We start from the raw sequence: 23145 nt of genomic DNA, 5'->3' as shown, positions 1-23145 counted from the left end.
GCTATTGCCTTCTCCGATATTAAGAAGATGTGGTAAGAATACACAGAAGACCTATACAAAAATGATCTTCATTACCCAGACAACTACAATGGTGTGATCACTCACCTAGATCCAGACATCCTGGAATGTGAAGTCAAGTGGGCCTTAGGAAGCATCACTACAAACAATGCTAGTGGAGGTGATGGAATTCCAGTTTAGCTATTCAAATCCTAAAAGATGATGCTGTGAAAGTGTTGCACTCAATATGCCAGCAAATTTGGAAAATTCAGCAGTAGCCACAGGACTGGAAAAGGTCAGTCTTTATTCTATTCCCAAAGAAAGGCAATGCCAAAGAATGTTCAAACTACCCACAATTGCACTCATGTTGCACACTAACAAAGTAATGCTTGAAATTCTCCAAGCCAGGCTTCAACAATATGTGATCCGTGAACTTCTAGATATTCAACCTGGATTTAAAAAGGTAGAGGAACTAGAGAACAGATTACCAACATCTGCTGGATCATCAAAAAAGCAAGAGAGTTCCAGAAAAACATCTACTTCAACTTCATGGACTACGCCAAAGCCTTTGACCCTGTAGATCACAACAAACTGTGGAAAATCCTTAAAGAGATAGGAATACCAGACCACCTGACCTGCCTCCTGAGAAATCTGTATGCAGGTCAAGAAGCAACAGTTAGCACTGGACATGGAAAAACAGACTGGTTCCAAATTGGGAAAGGAGTATGTCAAGGCTGTCTGTTGTCACCCTTATTTAAATTGTATGCAGAGTACATCACGCAAAGCCCTGGGCTAGATGAAGCACATGGTGGAATCAAGATTGCCAAGAAAAATATCAATAACCTCAGATATGCAGATGACACCACCCTTACGGCAAAAAGTGAAGAAGAACTAAAGAACCTCTTGATAAAAGTGAAAGAGGAGAGTGGAAAAGTTGGCTTAACACTCAACATTCAGAAACCCAAGATCATGGCATCTGGTCCCATAACTTCATGGCAAATAGATGGGGAAATAATGGAAACAGTGAGAAACTTTATTTTGGAGAGCTCCAAAATTACTCTAGATTGTGACTGTAGCCATGAAATTAAAAGACGCTTGCTCCTTGGAAGAAAAGTTATGACCAACCTAGACAGCATATTAATAAGCAGAGATATTACTTTGCCAACAAAAGTCCATTTAGTCAAAGCTATGGTTTTTCCAGTAGTCATGTATGGATGTGAGATTTGGACTATAAAGGAAACTGAGCACTGAAGAATTGATGCTTTTGAACTGTGGTGTTAGAGAAGACTCTTTAGAGTCCCTTGGACTTCAAGGAGATCCAATCAATCCAGCCTAAAGGAAATCATCAGTCCTGAATATTCATTGGAAGGACTGATGTTGAAGCTGAAGCTCCAATACTTTGGCCACCTGATGCTAAGAACTGACTCATTGGAAAAGACCCTGATGCTGGGAAAGATTGAAGGCAGGTGGAGAAGGGGATGATAGGAGGAGATGATTAGATGGCATCACTGATTTGATGGACATGAGTTTGAGTAGGCTCCAGAAGTTAGTGATGGACAGGGACGCCTGGTGTGCCATAGTCTATGGGGTTGCAAATAGTCAGGATGAGCAACTGAACTGATTATATGCATTACATATTCTTTTTTTATTAATATTCCTTTTTTGTAAATTATAGTTTCATGGTTATTCTATGTCTATTATTCTAGTGTATAACAGGCATTTTGTAAGCAATCAACTTGCCTAGATTTATTTTCAATGTATCTCATTTGCTGAGGCTTGAATTAATTATACAATTCTGTTCATGACATATTACCTATATTGACCTGTAAAATCCATTTACACATGAATATATGAGAGCATGACTGTAGGTACTTATGTATATATGTGTTTATGCATATACTTATTTATTTACTTTCTATCTTTCTGAACCAGATGGAGAGGCTCATATGTATGCAATAGGTCCTGGACTTTGAAGCAGGTGTAATAGTGTTGTCTTTCATGTAGGTTGAGTATGATCTTTATTCCAGAGGAATGGTGTGTGTTGATCATTTAAAGGTGAAAGATTGAGAGTATAAAAATGCTTATGGGGCCCTGATATTCTTTCCTTCATTCTTATGTGTTAGTAAAATCCCAGATTATTAGTTGATTCGTTCTTATTTGGAAAAAAAAGATTTTCTTGCAACGAGGTATGGCCTCATTTCTACATCTGTGACTACATTTTTAATCAGAGATGCATGTGAAAGTGACAGCAACCAACTTCTAGAAGCTATTAGAAAAAGATGGATTCTTATTTATTCCTTGCTTCTTTCCTTCATCACTCCATCCTTCCTGGTGACTATAAGGAGGATTTTGTTTTCCAGGTTGGATTAGTAAAGATGGTTGTGTGGATTTCTGATGATCTTAGGGATGCAATATCAGCCCTGATTGCTTACGTTTGAAATTTATATTTTAGGGAAAGAACCCCTCTCTTATTTAATTCACTCCCATTTTTATCAATTCTAATTGATAAACCTAACATGTTTCATACACAAATTCTACTTTAACCTGGGTACTTACTTTATCATTTTAAAAGGGTGGAGGATAATGCCAAGATAAGAGGACAAAGAATGCATGGTTGTTAAAAACTTTAACCTCATGTAAATTAACAATAATGAGTTTAGTGTTTGGAATATATAACACATCTTATACTTGTTTATTTTTTACATCCATATTTCCCTATTTTTATCCTTTAAGAGATGAGGAAATGGAAAGTTTTAGAGGATAAATAAAAATGCCCTAAATCAAACAACTGATAAATGATTTAACTGAGATATAAACTCAAGCCTGACACAGGGTAGGTGATAATAAATTTAGGCTACATATACTGTCATTCCTAATAGGAAGTGAGAATTAAATTAAATCATAGAGTACTGACAATTCCTGCCAAAGGTGATGAATGTAGATATCTAGCCAGCACAAACCAATAATTATGATTTCACCAGTCAGGATCAGAAGTTCCAGGAGAAGAGTAAGTGAGAAGAAAACTCTAGGAATACTATATATATATATATAGAGAGAGAGAGAGAGAGAGAGAGAGGGAGGAATAAGATACAAGAGACTATAACAGGGTAGACCAACAGAATTAGAGATAATAGAACCTAGATATTATGATGACAAGATTAAATTCAATGGCTTTTCTTGTAGCTCAGCTGGTAAAGAATAAGCAGGAGACCCTGGTTCAATTCCTGGGATGGGAAGATCCCCTAGAGAAGGGATAGACTAACCACTCCAGAATTCTTGGGCTTCCCTGATGGTTCAGACAGTAAAGAATCTGCCTGCAATGTGGGAGACCTGGGTTCAATCCCTGGGTTGGGAAGATCCTCTGGAGAAGAAAACAGCTACCCACTTCAGTATTCTGGCCTAGAGAATTCCATGGACAGAGGAGCCTGGCAGACTATAGTCCATGGATCACAAAGAGTCAGACAATAAAGAAAAAGGGGAGTTAGCATAAGAAATGAGAAAACAAAATTGTCATGCAGACATAAAGGAAAGGACATTTCTATGCAAATGAATCTCAGCTGGATCAGTCATTCTTTTGTAACGCTTCTAAATTAAAGAACTTTAGAACTTTAGACACTAAAGAACTTTAAAAATTAATTTATACCAAATGATTAAAACTAATAGTTTTGCTCATTTTAAAATTCAAAATGCTACTAAAGTTTCATAGGTTTGGTTTTAGATGAAGGCATCTTCATAATGCACATTTTATTCAAAACTGAACCATTAGTTTATGTAGAAAGGAGTTCAGTAGGATCAAATTGTGTTAACAGACATATTTATACTTCATCTTCTTGGAATAATCAATTTTTATCTCTTTTCTACAACTGGATTGTATCAGTTATCATAAAACTTTAAGCATATTGTCATCAATATCTGATTATTAGACAGATAGCATTGACACCATTATGAAAAAGGAAAAATATGGACCATGTTTAGCTTAAATGAGAAAAATACATTAACTCAGGTTTTTAGTATTTTGGAAACATTCTGAATTTTACTTGCCAGAGGATAGCTAGTAGAATTGTTATGTTAAGACATTTTAAAATGGTTGATGCTATTTTTTAGGAAAGAATATTCAGAAATTTGAAAAATTGTTGGCAACGTATTTTTTACGCAAATTATCATAAGACCTGCAATAAGTGGAAATATAAACTATGCTATAAGGGATAAAATAATGATCAACAATTTTTACATATTTGTTTTCAGTAAAATTATTTCTACAGTTGTGAAAATTGTCACTTCCTCTGAGTTTATTTTCAAGCCAACCTAAACTATTTTCAACTGCTTCTCTAATTACTGTTTAGATTCCAATTTTACTTCTGACATTTCTCAAACATTTATGATTGCCCTAATATATGCATCTTTAGTAGAAATTAGAGATTTAAAAACTTTTTAAAACTTACTATGTTATTTAAAATAATATTTAATTTTCTAATTAATTCTACTAAGAAAGTATGTGCAAATATGTTAATTCTATCTACAATTTACCTATCTATCTATCTAAACCATGGAATGAAAATGAAATGTTCAACAAATATTAAATACCTGGACAATATATTGGTAAGTTATAGGATAGAATTGTCAGGCGAGTGTATTCTCCTCGTTTCTGTCTCGTCTCAACAAATATTTGAAGCAACAGACATTAGAGCCCTCTGCGTGTCATAGCTCTCAGACAGACCATGTTTTAGCTCTTGGGTCTTGAACAGATCGTGTTATAGCTCTTAGATCAGTGTTACAGTTCCGTGTTACAGCTCAATTTTATTAAGAAAATAGCAGGAAAATACATCCTCGAGGCGTGAGGGCATACCAACCCAAAGACAACCCAAAGCCCTGGCCCTTTGGCTCCTCTTTTTATATGTTTTTTCCTCTCCACTTGGCCTGCCCTATGTTAATTGGGCTAGCCAGAAGCGCTGTTTGTTCTACCTGAGGTCCTCACTCCGGTCCTCGGACCTTCCTTTGTTCTGTTTTTGCGGGATTTTCCCTTCTTTGTCTTTTAGCCACTGCCATTTTGGACTCTGGTTTCCTATTCTAAGTATAGAATAGAATCATGTTGGATTATTGAAACATCATTTAGTAAGGAAAAACACGTCTGGCATTTCTGAGTTATCTGAGGTAAGGGTTCAGTTTTCAGATGAAGTCTGTGGGCTGCATGTGGTGCTTCCCTTGTAACTACAAAGCATTATTGCAAATCCCATCCAGCAGTCCCTGATCATCTTTCCAACACTTATATATAGATCTGTTTCATTACCTGATCATCAGTTTACACCATCCCAAACCCTGTGGGACAATATGTTAAATTGGTCTAGATTGGTCTAGATTTTTGAAATAGAAAGCCCTGTTTAGAAGTTATCAAAACAGCCTTCAACAGCTGTCATCTTTTCTTTTGAAGCCCCGATAGCATGAGAGAGATGACACCTCAAAAAAGATTTCCCAGGTTAATCTCCTAGGAAGGAAGAATAATACCTTTTATTCCTTCCCCAAAATTCCATTATCTAGAGAATACAGCATGATAAAACTGCATTTCCAGTACATGCTACATTAATTTTTTAAAATGAAAGTGTTAGTTGCTTAGTCGTGTCCTACTCTTTGCCACCCTGTGGACTGTAGTCTGCCAGGCTCCTCTGTCCATGTAACTCTCCAAGCAAGAATGCTGGAGTGGGTAGCCATTCCCTTCTCCAGGGGATCTTCCCAACCCAGGGATTGAACTTAGGTCTCCTGCATTGCAGGCAGATTCTTTACCATCTGAGCCACCAAGGGAGCCTCATTAATTATTGAAAGGAATAATCGCTACAAAAAAGCATATCAACTCAGATGTCATTTATGGCATTATCATTATTAATATATTCTGTCCAAAATCAAACAGATAATTGTGGGTCACCCCTAAAACTGAGACCCTGTAATATTCATTCTAGTGCTTATTTCTATTATGCAAATATTAGTCAATATTTAGATGTAAATGTCCTCAAAATCTTTATTTCTCTGTCTTATGACTAAAATTTACATACAGAGATTCACATACATGTTATCACTAGATTTATTTCTCTTTTTGTAAGTTTCTGAGAAAAACTTTCAGGCAGGGGAGTGGGGACACCGTCTCATTAACTGAGTACACTAGTTCATTTTACTCTTTTAGAACCATGGAAGGCAACACCACTTAGTCACAGTGAGTGTAGGAGGAATCAGAAGTAGCAATTTGTATAAACGCCTCCTGATCTTAATATCTACCCTTGAAAAAGTTATTCAACTAGTAGTGAAACAGATCAAATTGTGAGTCACTACATCAGTTTTTCAACATTATTTTCTATTTATTTAAGTTTTTGAAATTCAGTCAAGTATAAAAGTATACACTTTTAAGATGTGTTTCTTTTTATATTTGCACGGTATAAAAGCAAGTTTCTTATATTTTTCTGTGAAGAAAATATTGCAATAAGACTTTATTCTAATAAAATTATTGGCCAAAGCAAAGGACTTAAGACTGTTTCAAATAAACTGTTGCATAAAATATTCCAATAAATCTAGACAGGTAGTAATCAAGAATATAGATAATTTTAAGTAAATGTAAAACTGACAGCTATGTTCAGTGGCTGATAAACTATCTTCACACACACAAAAAAAATAAAATTAGAAGCCTAGGGAAACGATGATATTCTTATATGAAAAATCAAAAGAATTTCACCTTCTGTAATAACCTGCTGTGAGATCAGGGCAGTGTTAAATCCATCAATCATTTACCTTGAAAACTCTTCTAAATGTGTATTTCCTCAGCCTTTACAGTGAAAGACATAATATGTAAAATCAATGAAGGACACACCTTCAATCCATGTCACTTTTTATCTCTTAAATTTAATTTAGTGCTTATATTAATCATTGATTCTAATCACTCTGGGCTTCCCTGGTGGCTCAGGCAGTAAAGAATCTGCCCGCAATGGTGGAAACCCGTGTTTGATCCCTGGGTAGGGAAGATCCCCTGGAGAAGAGAATGGCTACCCACTCCTGTATTGTTACCTGGAGAATTCCATGGACAGAGGAGCCTGGCAGTCCATGGAGTCACAAAGAGCCAGACACAACAGAACAACTAATATCTTCACTTAACCTTCTAATCATTCTAACCCTATTCTACTTTTCTTTCCAACCAAATGAGTAATGCAATTTTCAGTTTCCCACTGAAAATAATTCAGGTTTTCATTAGAGATAGTATTATTATTATATAAAGACATGGACCTTGGATACTTATCTTGGCAGTGATTAACTGCAAATTTGCAATATTGTCTGACTAAGTTTTTTTCAAGTGTAAAGCGAGTGCAGTCATTTGTATTTAATATATAAAATAAATAAATAATTTTAATATTTGAAATAAATGCTTATTGAAATATAATGTACCTATAGAAAAATGTCTAAATCATAATGGTCTGGAATATCAAATATTCATAATGTAGACTCATTCATACAACCATGATTCACGTAGAGAAATAGAATGTTACTAGCATGATAGCCACTTCAGACCTCTCACATGTCACTAACCCCTACTTCCGAATATATCATTACTGATATGGCTGTGACGCACTAATTTTTCCTACCCTTGAACTTTATACACTCATATGTAGAATATGTAAATTTATGCATCAGACTTCTTGCTTAACATTATCTTTAATTAATGGCTTAGCAAGACTTAACATACACTTACATGATGGCTCAGTGATAAAGAATCCACCTGCCAATGCAGGAGACATGAGTTCAATCCCTGGGTTGGGATGATCCCCTGGAGAAGGAAATGGCAACCCACTTCAGTATTCTTGGCTGGGAAATCCCAATGGACAGAGGAGCCTAGCAGGCTACAGTCCCTTTTTCAGTTCAATTCAGTTCAGTCGCTCAGTCGTGTATGACTCTTTGTGACCCCATGAATCGCAGCACGCCAGGCCTCCCTGTCCATCACCAACTCCCGGAGTTCACCCAGACACACATGCATCTAGTCGGTGATGCCATCCAGCCATCTCATCCTCTGTGTCCCCTTCTCCTCCTTCCCCCAATCCCTTCCAGCATCAGGGTCTTTTCCAATGAGTCAACTCTTTGCATGAGGTGGCCAAAGTACTGGAGTTTCAGCTTTAGCATCATTCCTTCCAAAGAACTGATCTCCTTTAGAATGGACTGGTTGGATCTCCTTGTGGTCCAAGGGACTCTCAAGAATCTTCTGCAACACCACAGTTCAAAAAGCATCAATTCTTTGGTGCTCAGCTTTCTTCACAGTCCAACTCTCACATCCATACATGACCACTGGAAAAACAATAGTTTTGACTAGACAGACTTTTGTTGGCAAAGTAATATCTCTGCTTTTCAATATGCTATCTAGATTGATCATAACTTTCCTTCCAAGGAGTAAGCGTCTTTTAATTTCATGGCTACAATCACCATCTGCAGTGATTTTTGGAGCCCCCCCCCAAAATAAAGTCAGCCACTGTTTTCACTGTTTCCCCATCTATTTTTCATGAATTGATGGGACCAGATGCCATGATCTTAGTTTTCTGTATGTTGAGCTTTAAGCCATCTTTTTGGGGGCCACAAAATAAGAGTAGGACAAAACTTGACAATTAAACAATAAGACAATATGTATTAGTTAAGACTTCCTAATTTATGTTCCTTCTATAAGTGTGTCTTGGTTATTTCTGACCAACTGTATTCCTCTATAATTTCTCAGAATATATTTGGCTCTCCCCCTCCAAACAGCTATCATTATTTATTAGGAATGCATCGAATCTACAGATCCACTTAACTGGCATCTTTAAATGTCCTCTGATTCATGAACATGCATATTCTTCCCTTAAATTGGATTTTCCTTCATCTTCCTCAATGATGTTTTGTGGTTTAGTGTTAATTAATTTTGTACTGCTATCATCCGAGAAGGCAATGGCACCCCACTCCAGTACTCTTGCCTGGAAACTCCCATGAACCGAGGAGCCTGGTAGGCTGCAGCCCATGGCGTCGCTAAGAGTCGGACACAACTGAATGACTTCACTTTCACTTTTCACTTTCATGCATTGGAGAAGGAAATGGCAACCCACTCCAGTATTCTTGCCTGGAGAATCCCAGGAATGGGGGAGCCTGGTGGGCTGCTGTCTATGGGGTTGCGCAGAGTCGGACATGACTGAAGTGACTTGGCAGGCACTGCTGTCATAAAATAGTCAGTTCAGTTCAATCACTCAGTCGTGTCCAACTCTTTGCGACCCCAAGGACTGCAGCACGCCAGGCTTCCCTGTCCATCATAAAATAATTGCTATGGATTTCCCTGGTAGCTCAGACGGTAAAGCATCTGTCTACAATGCGGGAGACTTGGGTCTGATCCCTTGGTTGGGAAGATTCCCTGGAGAAGGAAATGGCACCCCACTCCAGTACTCTTGCCTAGAAAACCCCATGGATGGAGGAGCCTGGTGTCCATGGGGTCGCAAAGAGTCGGACACGACTGAGGGACTTCACTTCACTTCACATGCAATCACTTTGATAATGCTATATAAATGGTATTCCTTATTTCTCTCATCCTAGGCCCACCCTTTTCACCATGAACTCACCGAGGTTCTACTTCTGATCTCTAAAGTTGTTTTTGGACTTACTTAGTTGTCTTTCCTATTTTCCCCAGAGAGCCTTATTATTGAATTTAAAAATCAAAGACATGAAAAAGGAAATAATAAAGATTTAACAAATGAGTTTGGTTAATTGGCATAGCTATCATGCAATCTGTTGTTTGAAAACAATTTAAGGTATAATTTATTAAATTAATGTTTATATAAATACTAGTACAAATCAGAAGTTGTAATTCTATAAATATTCAACTAAAAATGAAAAAAATAAAGCCTATAAATGTGCACAATCCAAAAAAAAAACAAATCTCTTTTGATTTTGCTTTTATGACTAACTTCATCACTTTAATCTTCAAATATATAATGAAAACTCCAAAATAGTCCTTCTTAGTTTTCCTTATAATATTTCAGTGATTAATAACAGTAATCAGAATAAATTGCTAACATAAATTACTAAGAAATATTTAATAATATCCAAAGCTCAGAATAATGCTTAGTGATATCAGAGTGGTTTATAGAGATTTGATAGGCAGAGTGAGGGAGAAAAGGGAGACAGACAGGAAGGAAAAAGAGAGACAGGAGAAGGAAAAAGAAGAGGTTACAATTTCAAGCATTTCTTTAATATCACTGACTGATAATGCCAATAGGATTCTTTGCACATTAGGAAAGAAAATTTTCAGAAACCTGCTAATGTCAGAATCATAGTGGGCTAAATAAGAACAGATGCTAACAATTTTGTCCTCATTCAAAAAAAAAAAAAAAGCAGAACCAAATGGATTTACCCATATTTGGTAATTTAAATATTTCCAATACATGTTATTCTATTTTATTCTGAAAATCCTAAATCCGAACTGATTTTTCTTTAACTGTTCCCAGGCTTCCTCCTACAACAATTCTATATTTATTGTTACTCCTACTTGATAAACTGTGCTAGCTCCAAAGTGTGTTTCTTCTCCATTTGTTTCAGCATTTCATGCTGTTTGTTAGTCATTAAAATTTCTCTTTTCTTTATACATATAAAAATCACTTGGGAAGCATGCATTATCCTGCTTTATAAAATAATTTTGGTAAGAAAACAGCCAACTGTATTTCTAAATAGCAATTTTCAAAATAAAATGCTGTTCCCTTAAAAAAAAGTCAAGAAACTAAATACTTTGCAGATGGAAATGTTAGAATAAATTAACATTAGAATAAATTGTTAGAATAAATTGTTTCATATTGTTTTAATTTGGCCAAAAAATTATATGTGTATCCTTGAAATTTTCATTAGCAGTATTTACTTTGCATATGACTCCAAAGTGGGCCTCAAAGGTGGCACTAGTGGTAAAGAGCATTCCTGCCAATGCAGGAAACATAAGAGATGTGGGTTTAATCCCTGGATCAGGAAGATCCCCTGGAGGAGGGCATGGCAACCCACTCCAGTATTCTTGCCTGGAGAATCCCATGGACATAGGATCTTGGCAGGCTCTATAGGGTAGCAAAGAGTTGAAAACAACTGAAGCTACTTAGCACACATGAATGCATGCCCATTACTCCAAAGTAAAGAGAAGAAATACCAGTGACTTTTCAACCATGGCGATAATATTTTTATCTGTTTCAATATATGAGTGAAGACAGAAATATCTGGAGAGTATTTAGAAATAACATGCCAGAAATATATACAATAGTCAGTGTAAAAAATTAATTAAGGATTATTATTATGTCGGTTTTCATTCCAATCCCAAAGAAAGGCAATTCCAAAGAATGCTCAAACTACCACACAATTGCACTCATCTCACATGCTAGTAAAGTAATGCTCAAAATTCTCCAAGCCAGGCTTCAGCAATATGTGAACCGTGAACTTCCTGATGTTCAAGCTGGTTTTAGAAAAGGCAGAGGAACCAGAGATCAAATTGCCAACATCTGCTGGATCATAGAAAAAGCAAGAGAGTTCCAGAAAAACATCTATTTCTGCTTTATTGACAATGCCAAAGCCTTTGACTGTGTGGATCACAATAAACTGTGGAAAATTCTGAAAGAGATGGGAATACCAGACCGCCTGATCTGCCTCTTGAGAAATTTGTATGCAGGTCAGAAAGCAACAGTTAGAACTGGACATGGAACAACAGACTGGTTCCAAATAGGAAAAGGAGTACGTCAAGGCTGTATATTGTCACCCTGTTTATTTAACTTATATGCAGAGTACATCATGAGAAATGCTGGACTGGAAGAAACACAAACTGGAATCAAGATTGTCAGGAGAAATATCAATAACCTCAGATATGCAGATGACACCACCCTTACGGCAGAAAGTGAAGAGGAACTCAAAAGCCTCTTGATGAAAGTGAAAGTGGAGAGTGAAAATGTTGGCTTAAAGCTCAACATTCAGAAAACGGAGATCATGGCATCCGGTCCCATCACTTCATGGGAAATAGATGGGGAAACAGTGGAAACAGTGTCAGACTTTATTTTTCTGGGCTCCAAAATCACTGCAGATGGTGACTGCAGCCATGAAAGTAAAAGACGCTTACTCCTTGGAAGGAAAGTTATGCCCAACCTAGATAGCATATTCAAAAGCAGAGACATTACTTTGCGAAAAAAGGTTCATCTAGTCAAGGCTATGGTTTTTCCTGTGGTCATGTATATGGATGTGAGAGTTGGACTGTGAAGAAGGCTGAGTGCCGAAGAATTGATGCTTTTGAACTGTGGTGTTGGAGAAGACTCTTGAGAGTCCCTTGGACTGCATGGAGATCCAACCAGTCCATTCTGAAGGAGATCAGCCCTGGGATTTCTTTGGAAGGAATGATGCTAAAGCTGAAATTCCAGTACTTTGGCCACCTCATGCGAAGAGTTGACTCATTGGAAAAGACTCTGATGCTGGGAGGGATTGGGGGCAGGAGGAGAAAGGGACGACAGAGGATGAGATGGCTGGATGGCATCGCTGACTCGATGGACGTGAGTCTCAGTGAACTCTGGGTGTTGGTGATGGACAGGGAGGCCTGGCTGTTGGTGATGGACAGGGAGGTCTGGCATGCTTCGATTCATGGGGTCGCAAAGAGTCGGACACGACTGAGCAACTGATCTGATCTGATTATGTCCAGAATTGTCCTAGTAATCATGTAATATATCCATAGTTCATCCTTAACTAAAATGTGTGAATGTACTTTAGTCAGCTGTTTTCTTTTTGCTTTGTGCGGCAGCGGTGAAGCCAATAGCCATCATCAGTTCATATATAAATGGGATGATTGGAAAAAAATAACAGTAATTTAAAATCAGTGTCATCTTGGCCAATATCAGATAAGAGTCACTTAATGAAGACTGTTGCTAAAGACTTAATTGCCAAATTCACATTCATCAGATTTAATGATTCTTAAGTAATGGGATACCTTTGGCTTTTAAAAACATTTTTACTCCTTCCATGTATTGTAATACACAAACCTTTGCTTAAATCTACTTTAAACTACTAAAAATAAAAATTTTCTTCATAATATTTAGCAAAATTAAAATTAAAGTATAATAGTATAATTGTATAGTATATACAGAATATATTGTTGTGTATTGTGTATATATATATATATATATGTATAGAATATATATATAGTATAGCATTATTTAGTACAAATGAAGAATTTACATATTTTTTCTATTAAAAAAGAGACACGTGTACCCCAATGTTCATCGCAGCACTGTTTATAATAGCCAAGACGTGGAAGCAACCTAGATGTCCATCAGCAGATGAATGGGTAAGAAAGCTGTGGTACATATACACAATGGAGTATTACTCAGCCATTAAAAAGAATACATTTGAATCAGTTCTAATGAGGTGGATGAAACTGGAGCCTATTATACAGAGTGAAGTAAGCCAGAAGGAAAAACATAAATACAGTATACTAACGCATATATATGGAATTTAGAAAGATGGTAACAATAACCCGGTGTACGAGACAGCAAAAGAGACACTGATGTATAGAACAGTCTTATGGACTCTGTGGGAGAGGGAGAGGGTGGGAAGATGTGGGAGAATGGCAATGAAACATGTAAAATATCATGTAGGAAACGAGTTGCCAGTCAGGTTCGATGCATGATGCTGGATGCTTGGGGCTGTGCACTGGGACGGGAACACATGTATACCTGTGGCGGATTCATTTTGATATTTGGCAAAACTAATACAATTATTTGCTTGAACTCACAGTACCTGACTTGTAGTTCATTAACTTCACTGTTTTGAGTATTTTTGCCTCGTTTTGACAATTTTCTTAGTAATTTGGCTGATTGTTTTATACAAATAATGACCTTATTAAACATAAAACAAACTTTTCCACATATGGAGCAATCACTTACACTTAATCATTTGTGTGTATGTATGTGTGTGTGTATTCTAAAGAGACTTTATTTTTCCTTTTTATTGCTTTCCTAATTTCTTCTCATTTTACTTCTCTTTTCTATCTACTTGCATCTCCTATTAGTTAGAAGACAATCTAACCCCTTTTGGAATTTTCTTTTTCAATTATATATTTTTCTGTTTGTTTCTTTCATTTGGGGGGGGGGGCGGGTTTCACCTCTATGAAAAAGCATTGAATGTGTCATTGATACCTGACTTAAAACTCAACATTAAAAAAATGGAGATTAATGTTTGGCAAAACTAATACAATTATGTAAAGTTTAAAAATAAAATAAAAAAAATGAAGATCATGGCATCTGGTCCCATAACTCAATGGCAAATAGAAGGGGAAATAATGGAAACAGTGACAGATTTCATTTCTTGGCCTCCAAAATCCCTTCAGATAGTGACTGCAGCAATGAAATTAAAAGATGCTTGCTCCTTGGAGGAAAAGATATGACAAACCTAGACAGCATATTAAAAAGCAGAGTTGTTAGTTTGCCAACAAAGGTCCAAGTAGTCAAAGCTATGGTTTTTCCAGTAGTCATGTATGGATGTGAGAGTTGGACCATAAAGAAAGGTGAACACCAAAGAATTGATACTTATAACTTTGGAGTTGGAAAAAACTTCTGAGAGTCACTTGAACTGTAAGGAGATAAAACCAGTCGATCCTAAAAGAAATCAACCCTGAATATTCATTGGAGACTAACGCTGAAGCTGAAGCTCCTATATCTTGGCCACCAGATGCGAAGAAGCTACTTATTGGAGAAGACCCTAATGCTGGGAAAGATAGAAGGCAGGAAGAGAATGGGAAGACAGAGGATGAGATGGTTGGTTAACATCACCAGCTCAATGGACATGAGTTTGAGCAAACTCCAGAAGATGGTGAAGGATAGGGAACCCTGGCATGCTACAGTCCATGGGGTCGCAAAGCAACCGAACAACAGCAACACTGAATGTGTCTTCCAAACTTATATGGAATTTTTAAAACAATAATCTTTTACTGTTGAGCATTTATTCTACTAGCTCACTTTCCTCATTTATAGATTTATATTATTACAAAATCTTTCTGAGATGAAAATTAGTGTTTATTGGAATATTTGCCTATAATATTGTTTTTAAAATATAGAAATAAAATGTATCAGTTTAGTTCAGTTGTGTCCGACTCTTTGTGACCCCATGAATCACAGCATGCCAGGCCTCCCTGTCCATCACCAACTCCTAGAGTTCACCCAAACTCATGTCTTGAGTCGGTAATGCCATCCAACCATCTCATTCTCTGTCGTCCCCTTCTCCTCCTACCCCCAATCCCTCCCAGCATCAGGGTCTTTTCCAATGAGTCAACTCTTCGCATGAGGTGGCCAAAGTATTGGAGTTTCAGCTTCAGCATCAGTCCTTCCAATGAACATCCTGGACTGAACTCCTTTAGGATGGACTGGTTGGATCTCCTTGCAGTCCAAGGGACTCTCAAGAGTCTTCTCCAACACCACAGTGCAAAAGCATCAATTCTTCGGCACTCAGCTTTCTTCACAGTCCAACTCTCACATTCATACATGACCACTGGAAAAATCATACCCTTGACTAGACGGTCCTTTGTTGGCAAAGTAATGTCTCTGCTTTTTAATATTCTATCTAAATTGGTCATAGCTTTCCTTCCAATAAAATGTATAACTCTCTCTAAACCTTTTATTTATTATTTTCATAGTTCTTCAAGTATGTCTTCAGTGTTGCTGGTTGATTCATACTTAAGAAAGCATTAATAAAAAAGCTTACTGGGAATTACATGAGCAAGACTGTTTATATGCCAGAATGAATGATAGGATGACCATAAGGTAATTAATCATTATTTTGTAGGATATTGACTTAGATCATGACAGTCCTTAATATTAACCCCATGCATAAGCCAGCATTTCTACCACCTATTGCATTCATAGGTATAATCCATAAGATCTTCAGTGTCAAAGATGGTATCTGGATAAGCCATCAAGGCCAAGTAGTTCACTAGTTTTCATATGCAGTAAACTTTTTGGGTATTGATATGTGATACAAAAGATACACCTTGAATTATTATTGCTATAGATATACCAATGAAACTCTTTCCTAGACCTCTAAAAAAAAAACATTTATTTCCCAATTTCCCTCATCCTTGATTATTGGCACACAGGCCAAACTATTTGGATATGCCCATGATTCCATGTATGTCTTTACTTTGAAGAATCTTTAAACACAAAGCATATAACCACATATACTGCTCAAAGAACACCAAAATCTTTTAGGGCCATGTATGAATAGAACTACAGATTTTTTCCTAGCCAGGGTAATAACATCTTCTTCCTAAACAAAGGTTAAGATTGTTAGCAGGCCCTTGTAAAACTGATATTTCCTAATCTCAGGCTTCCTCAGTGTGACAAAAGAAACCCACTATATTCAAAACATCCACCTGAGCCTACCTCTGTATTACTCCCAAGGGATTTTGAGGAAGACAGGAACGGCTGTTGTGTACACGTACCTCAGATGTCTTGCTATGCTGTGAGTAATAAAAACCTTTGTCTCTGAACCAGGAGTCTTCTGTCAGCATCTATGAAATTGTGACAGGATCACTTAAGTTCAAAGTAGGAAAAAATCTTATTTAGCTTATCTTTTCAAGTATTTCTGATTTGTATCCATATATCTGGGCCAGAAGCATAGCTGATCATGCCACTACAATAGAAAGAAATTTTTTAGTTTGAAATTGTTTTTTTTTTTTTTTTTAATCAAGCTTTACCAATTCTTTAAAATAAATCACCTAAGGTAAGCAAAAAAGACAATTCAAAAAAACTTTATTTTCATATTTCATTTAAAAGCACTTTTTGGTGTTAATATGAGGATAATGAAATTAGTAACTGTGTAAGTATGTATTTAAAAGTGCTTGAGAGAAAAATACAGAAATTCAAAAAGTGTTTGGACTGTGAGGCATCATATCAATTATTGGGAATAAATTAAGAACTCACTATATTAAGTCAAATCTGAAATTACTGAATGGCATTTAAACAAAAGTTTTCCTTCAACTGATATAAAAGAGTCTCTTTAGTATATAGAATTGTGGCATTTATTGTTTTTACACTGGAATGAACAGAACAGTAGTTTTGGATATACAAGAGCTCCCGAGTTTGGCCTAGAACTGAGTTACTGAAAATATAACTCTTTGCTAAGTGATAAGTATAGTCATGTTAAACAATTATTTAAAATAATAAAAATAGCCTAATGAGGTTTAGAAATCATTATGTTTAAACATTCCACAAATTATATGCTGATAACTTTAATTAAATCAAATTTCTAATATGGGAACACTTTAAAATAATAGTAACAATTTTCTATACTAGTATTTTCTAAACTAGTATGTCTGTGTGCTCAGTTGTGTTCCTATCTTTGTGACCCCATTGATTGTAGCCACCAGTCTCATCTGTCCAGGGATTTCCCAGGCAAGAACCCTGTAGTGGGTAGCCGTTCCCTTCTCCAGGGGATCTTCCCAACCCAGGAATCGAACCCACATCTGCTGGGTCTACACAGGAGACCAGGTAAAGCGCTCTTTACCACAGAGCTATATGACAATCCCTCAAAAGTAGTAATAAATATCAAATGTATAATTTCAGTTACTAACTATATGTAAAATGAGTAACCTACACACCCAGGTGAGCATGATGATAGAAAAATGATTGTCACATCTTGAGAATCTGTGCAGGATGACATTCAGCATTGTAGAGAGCACTGGAATTCAGCAACAGTGGATTTGGATGATGCTACACATTCTGTCTAACCTTGAGCCAGACATCCTGGACTGTGAAGTCAAGTGGGCCTTAAGAAACATCACTAGGAACAAAGCTAGTGCAGGTGATGGAATTCCACTTGAGCTATTCCAAATCCTAAAATATGATGCTGTTAAAGTGCTGCACCCATAATATGCCAGGAAATTTGGAAAACTCAACAGTGGCCACAGGATTGGAAAATGTCAGTTTTCATTCCAATCCCAAAGAAAGTCAATACCAAAGAATGTTCAAACTACTGCACAATTGCCCGCATTTCACATGCTAGCAATGGAGAGGGCAATGGCAGCCCACTCCAGTATTCTGGCCTGGAAAATCCCATGGATGGAGAAGCCTGATGGGCTGCAGTCCACGGGGTCACTAAGAGTCGGACACGACTGAGTGACTTCACTTTCAGTTTTCACTTTCATGTACTGGAGGAGGAAATGGCAACCCACTCCAGTGTTCTTGCCTGGAGAATCCCAGGGATGGGGGAGCCTGGTGGGCTGCGGTCTATGGGGTGGCACAGAGCCGGACACGACTGAAGTGACTTAGCAGCAGCAGCAGCACATGCTAGCAAAGTAATGTGCTAGCAAATTTACATAATTTACAGCACATGCCAGCAAATTTCTTCAGGCCAGGCTTCAACATTACGTGAACCTAGAACTTCCTGATGTTCAAGATGCATTTAGAAAAGGCAGAGGAACCAGAAGTTAAATTGAAAACATCCACTGGATCCTAGAAAAAGCAAGAGAGTTCCAGAAAAACATCTGCATCTGTTTTATTGACTATGCCAAAGCCATTCACTGTGTGGATCACAACAAACTAAACTGAACTACACATTCTGTTAATGTATAACCTGGCAATTAATTTCACGAATCTGAAAATTGGTGTCCTAACATATTAATTTAAAATAATAAAAGTTTATGCTCCACTTTTTATACAGTTCAGTTCAGTCACTCAGTCATGTCTGACTCTTTGCGACCCCATGGACTGCAGCACGCCAGGCCTCCCTGTCCTGTCCATCACCAACTCCCCGAGTTTACTCAAACTCATGTCCATCGAGTCAGTGATGCCATCCAACCATCTCATTCTCTGTCATCCCCTCCTCCTCCCACTTTCAATCTTTCCCAAATCAGGGTCTTTTTAATGAGTCAGTTCTTCATATCAGGTAGCCAAAGCATTGGAGTTTCAGCTTCAGCATCAGTCCTTCCAATAAATATTCAGGACAGATTTCCTTTAGTATAGACTGTTGTGATCTCCTTGCTGTCCAAGGGACTAACACCATAGTTCAAAAGCATCAACTCTTTGGCACTCAGCTTTCTTTATAGTCCAACTCTTACATCTATACATGACTACTGGAAAAAGCATAGCTTTGACTACATGGAGCTTTGATGGCAAATTATAATGTCTCTGCTTTTTAATACGCTATCTAGTTTGGTCATAACTTTTATTCCAAGGAGCAAGAGTCTTTTAATTTCATGGCTATAGTCACCATCTTCATTGACTTTGGGAGCCCCCAAAAATGAAGCTTGTCACTATTTCCACTGTTTTTCCATCTATTTTCCATGAAATGATGGGACCAGATGCCATGATGCCTTGATCAAATAAGATAACGGATACAGACTCTTCCATATGTTTTGTTTATGTTAGGTTTATAATAAATAGCTTTTTGTACCAAAATCACCTTATACATTTCAGCTTCTCTTACTTTCTCATGAACTTCCAAGACACAAAGACATGATCCTGTTCAATCCTGCAACTCTCAAATACCTAGCACATTCCATGTGTATAATTGATCTTTTTGACAGATCTTATTTTTTAAAACCATGCTGAGAATTCTCATTGAACTTTTACAGTTAGGTATAAGCAGTCTATATAGAATCATTGACTTATTTATTACATCAGACTGAACAAAAATGCATCATATATGTTTTTAACAATTGCTATGGATAACATACCTACATTCCTTTCCAAAAGACATAAGCCTAATATTTAATTATGTCCCTAATCAGGTACTTCAGTTCCTTTACAGGGTTTTCTCATCTGCAATATGAAGATGAACATTTCTATATTTTTGTGTTCTGGATGGGATTAAATTGAAAGAGGTAAAATGTGTCAACATTTGATATGATGAGAAAAAACATAGATTCTAAATGTCTTAATTAGTGATATCATAACTGTTTGATAACAAATAGCACATTTCAAGGGATAATTGACCATAGAATCATTAGAAGACATGTGATAAAGTTTCCTTACAAATTAGGTTTTTATTTAGAACAAAGAAGAAAGCAGAATATTAGACTAAAAAAGATTGATAATTTTTAAGATAATTCAAAGAAATTGACTTAGCTACAGTTAAGGAAATGGCAACCCACTCCAGTATTCTGGCCTGGAAAAATCCCATGGACGAGAAGCCTGGTAGGCTACAGTCCATGAGGTTGCAAAGAGTTGGACACGACTGAGTGACTTCACTTCACAGTATTTACTATTTAAAAATGTCCCAAATTCTTGTTATTTAAATGTAAAGTGAAGTGAAAGTTGTTCAGTGGTGTCTGATTGTTTGTGACCCTATTGACTATAGCCCACCAGGGTCCTCTGTCCATGGAATTCTCTAGGCAGGAATATTGGAGTGGGTAGCCAGTCCCTTCTCCAGGGATCTTCCCAACCCAGGGATGGAACCCTGGTCTCCCACATTGCAATTGGATTCTTTATCATCTGAGCCACCAGGGAAGCCCATTTAAATGTAAATGGAACACTAAACATCATGGCAGACATGGCATGGTGTGTTCATTGGCTAAATACTTTACATTCATCAATAACAAATGAAACTATCCCATTCTCTAGGATAAGTAAAACTACAATAAGATGGTTTCCCTAAAAATAAACTATAAAATTTTGATTACAGGAACCCGGAATGTAGCTCAAATATGAAATATGAAATAAGCAGTTCTTTAAGGAATAGGTTAGTGTCCTTAAGAGTTGTTGAAGATGTTACATTTATATCTGTTCATGTAAATAAAAATCAATTATAGAGATTTATATATCAAATTTTGAATATTTTATGACTATATTACAACTCACATTTAAGAAGGCCTTGGCCTCAAAATTAATTTTAAGATTAGCTTCGAATGAGTAAAGAGTATTTTGTATTGTACAGAAAACATTCAACTTTATCTGAACACTGTAATCCTAGAAAATAGTGAAGGTTAAGAAATCTCCCCACCTTTAGTGCCCCAGAAAATGGGTTACTACAATAACCAGCATTCCTATGTAACTTTGACAAGATTCATGGATGATCCCTTGTTTACCTATGATTATACAGTTGACCTAAAACAAATAGACTGCCTGATATATTTCTTCAGCAAGAATGGGTTTATTTGGAATCAGCTGCTGCTGCTCCTGCTAAGTCGCTTCAGTTGTGTCTGACTCTGTGCGACCCCATAGATGGCAGCCCACCAGGCTTCCCCATCCCTGGGATTTTCCAGGCAAGAGCACTGGAGTGGGTTGCCATTGCCTTAACCGATATGGAATCAGCAGAGAATTGCAATTCATGATCCACAACTATGAAGTACCATGTGCAAGTCCCACACTTCAAGGGAAGGAGAACAGTTTTACAGAGGGATAAGGAAGGAGGGAGGCCTGTAGTAAAGAGAGTCCATAAATTTTCAACTGGATAAATCCTTGCCAGGAAAGAAGTCTCTTCTTCCAATTAAGCTTTGCCGCAGTCTCAGGGTATGAGAGATCCCCCTTCTAGTCTCTATCTCTATTGGATTGAGGTATCTGTGGTATGGGCTATATACCCAACTGAATTCAGAGTTCCAGAGAATAGCAAGGAAAGATAACAAAGCCTTCTTCAAAGAAGTAGAGGAAAACAATAGAATGGGAAGGACTAGAGATCTCTGCAAGAAAATTGGAGATATCAAGGGAATATTCCATCCCAGTATGGGCAACATAAAGGACAGAAAGGGTTTAGACCTAAGAAGAGACTAAAAAGATGTGGCAAGAATACATAGAAGAAATATACCCCCAAAAAAGTCAATGACCAGGATAACCTTGATGGTGACATCACTCACCTAGAGCAAGACATCCTGGAGTGCGAAGCCAAGTGGACATTCGGAAGCACTGCTACAAACAAAGCCAGTGGACATAATTCCAGCTGAGCTATTTGAAATCCTAAATGATGATGCTGTGGTGGTGTTGTGCTGTCGGGTAGAGAGTAGGATTTGTAAACCCTGGAGCGAGGTTCTACTACCCAAGGCCGCTGGTGTGTGGAGACCCTGGGGAAACCACCATCACCATGTCTGACCAGGAAGCAAAACCTTCAACTGAAGACTTGGGGATAAGAAGGAAGGAGAATATATTAAACTCAAAGTCATCGGACAGGATAGCAGTGAGATTCACTTCAAAGTGAAAATGATGACACATCTCAAGAAACTCAAAGAATTCATACTGTCAAAGACAGGGAGTTCCCATGAATTCACTCAGGTTTATCTTTGAAGGTCAGAGAATTGCTGATAATCACACTCTAAAAGAACTGGGAATGGAGGAAGAAGATGTGATTGAAGTTTATCAGGAACAAACAGGGGGTCATTCAACAGTTTAGTTTTAAAATCTGAGGGTCTGGACCAAAAGAAGAGGAATATCCATTTGGAGTCAAAATGACAGAGAATAATGACTAACTCCTAAGATGGCTTCACTGAAGAGAAAGCATATTAAGATGAAAGAAAAGTCTTGTCAGAAGATCCCAGAAAAGATCTAATTTTCATTATCAGTTAAAGTTATTCATGCAAAAGTGTATACAACAGAACAATGCTCTTTTTGATTTATTTGTACTTTTTGGCCTGGGATATGGGTTTTAAATGGACAGTGTCTGTACCAGCTTCATTAAAATAAACAAAATATTTGTAAAAACTGTACCCATGTTTATTTTATTTTTAACTGTACAGAAAGAAAAAAGAAAATGCTTAAAACATAAGTTTTTTTTTGTATCATATTGGAAATTATTGTTCATACATGGTACAGATTTTTTTCCAGATTGTGTGGTGATGATCATGACTTTGAAGGACTGAGGTCACAAAACCTTCTTAAATACTCACTGTTGTTTTTTTTAAAAAAACTTGATATTCCTGTATGGTGCATTTATATGATACAGTTACCCAATATGTTGAATAAATGGGCACGCCAAAAATTACAACAAAATAAATAAATAAAAGATGATGCTGTGAAAGTGCTTTGTTCAATATGTCAGCAAATTTTGGAAAAGTCAGAAGTGGCCAGAGGACTGGAAAAAGTCAGTTTTCATTCCAATCCCAAAGAAGGGTAGTGCCAAAGAATGTTCAAACACTAGGCAGTTGTGCTAATCTTGCATGCTAGTAAGGTTATGGTCAAAATCCTT

General features: G+C 37.0%; 1 pseudogene; it reads left to right on the top strand.

The window, feature by feature from the left end:
- The first annotated feature begins 21809 nt into the window (after positions 1-21809).
- LOC133258086 (small ubiquitin-related modifier 1-like) lies at positions 21810-22666 on the top strand (annotated as a pseudogene).
- Positions 22667-23145: the final 479 nt, after the last annotated feature.

The sequence above is a fragment of the Bos javanicus genome, chromosome 12 (genome assembly GCF_032452875.1).
Source record: "Bos javanicus breed banteng chromosome 12, ARS-OSU_banteng_1.0, whole genome shotgun sequence".
Lineage (NCBI taxonomy): Eukaryota > Metazoa > Chordata > Mammalia > Artiodactyla > Bovidae > Bos > Bos javanicus.
Note: the sequence above shows the minus strand (reverse complement) of the source record. Positions and strands in the feature narration are given on the sequence as shown.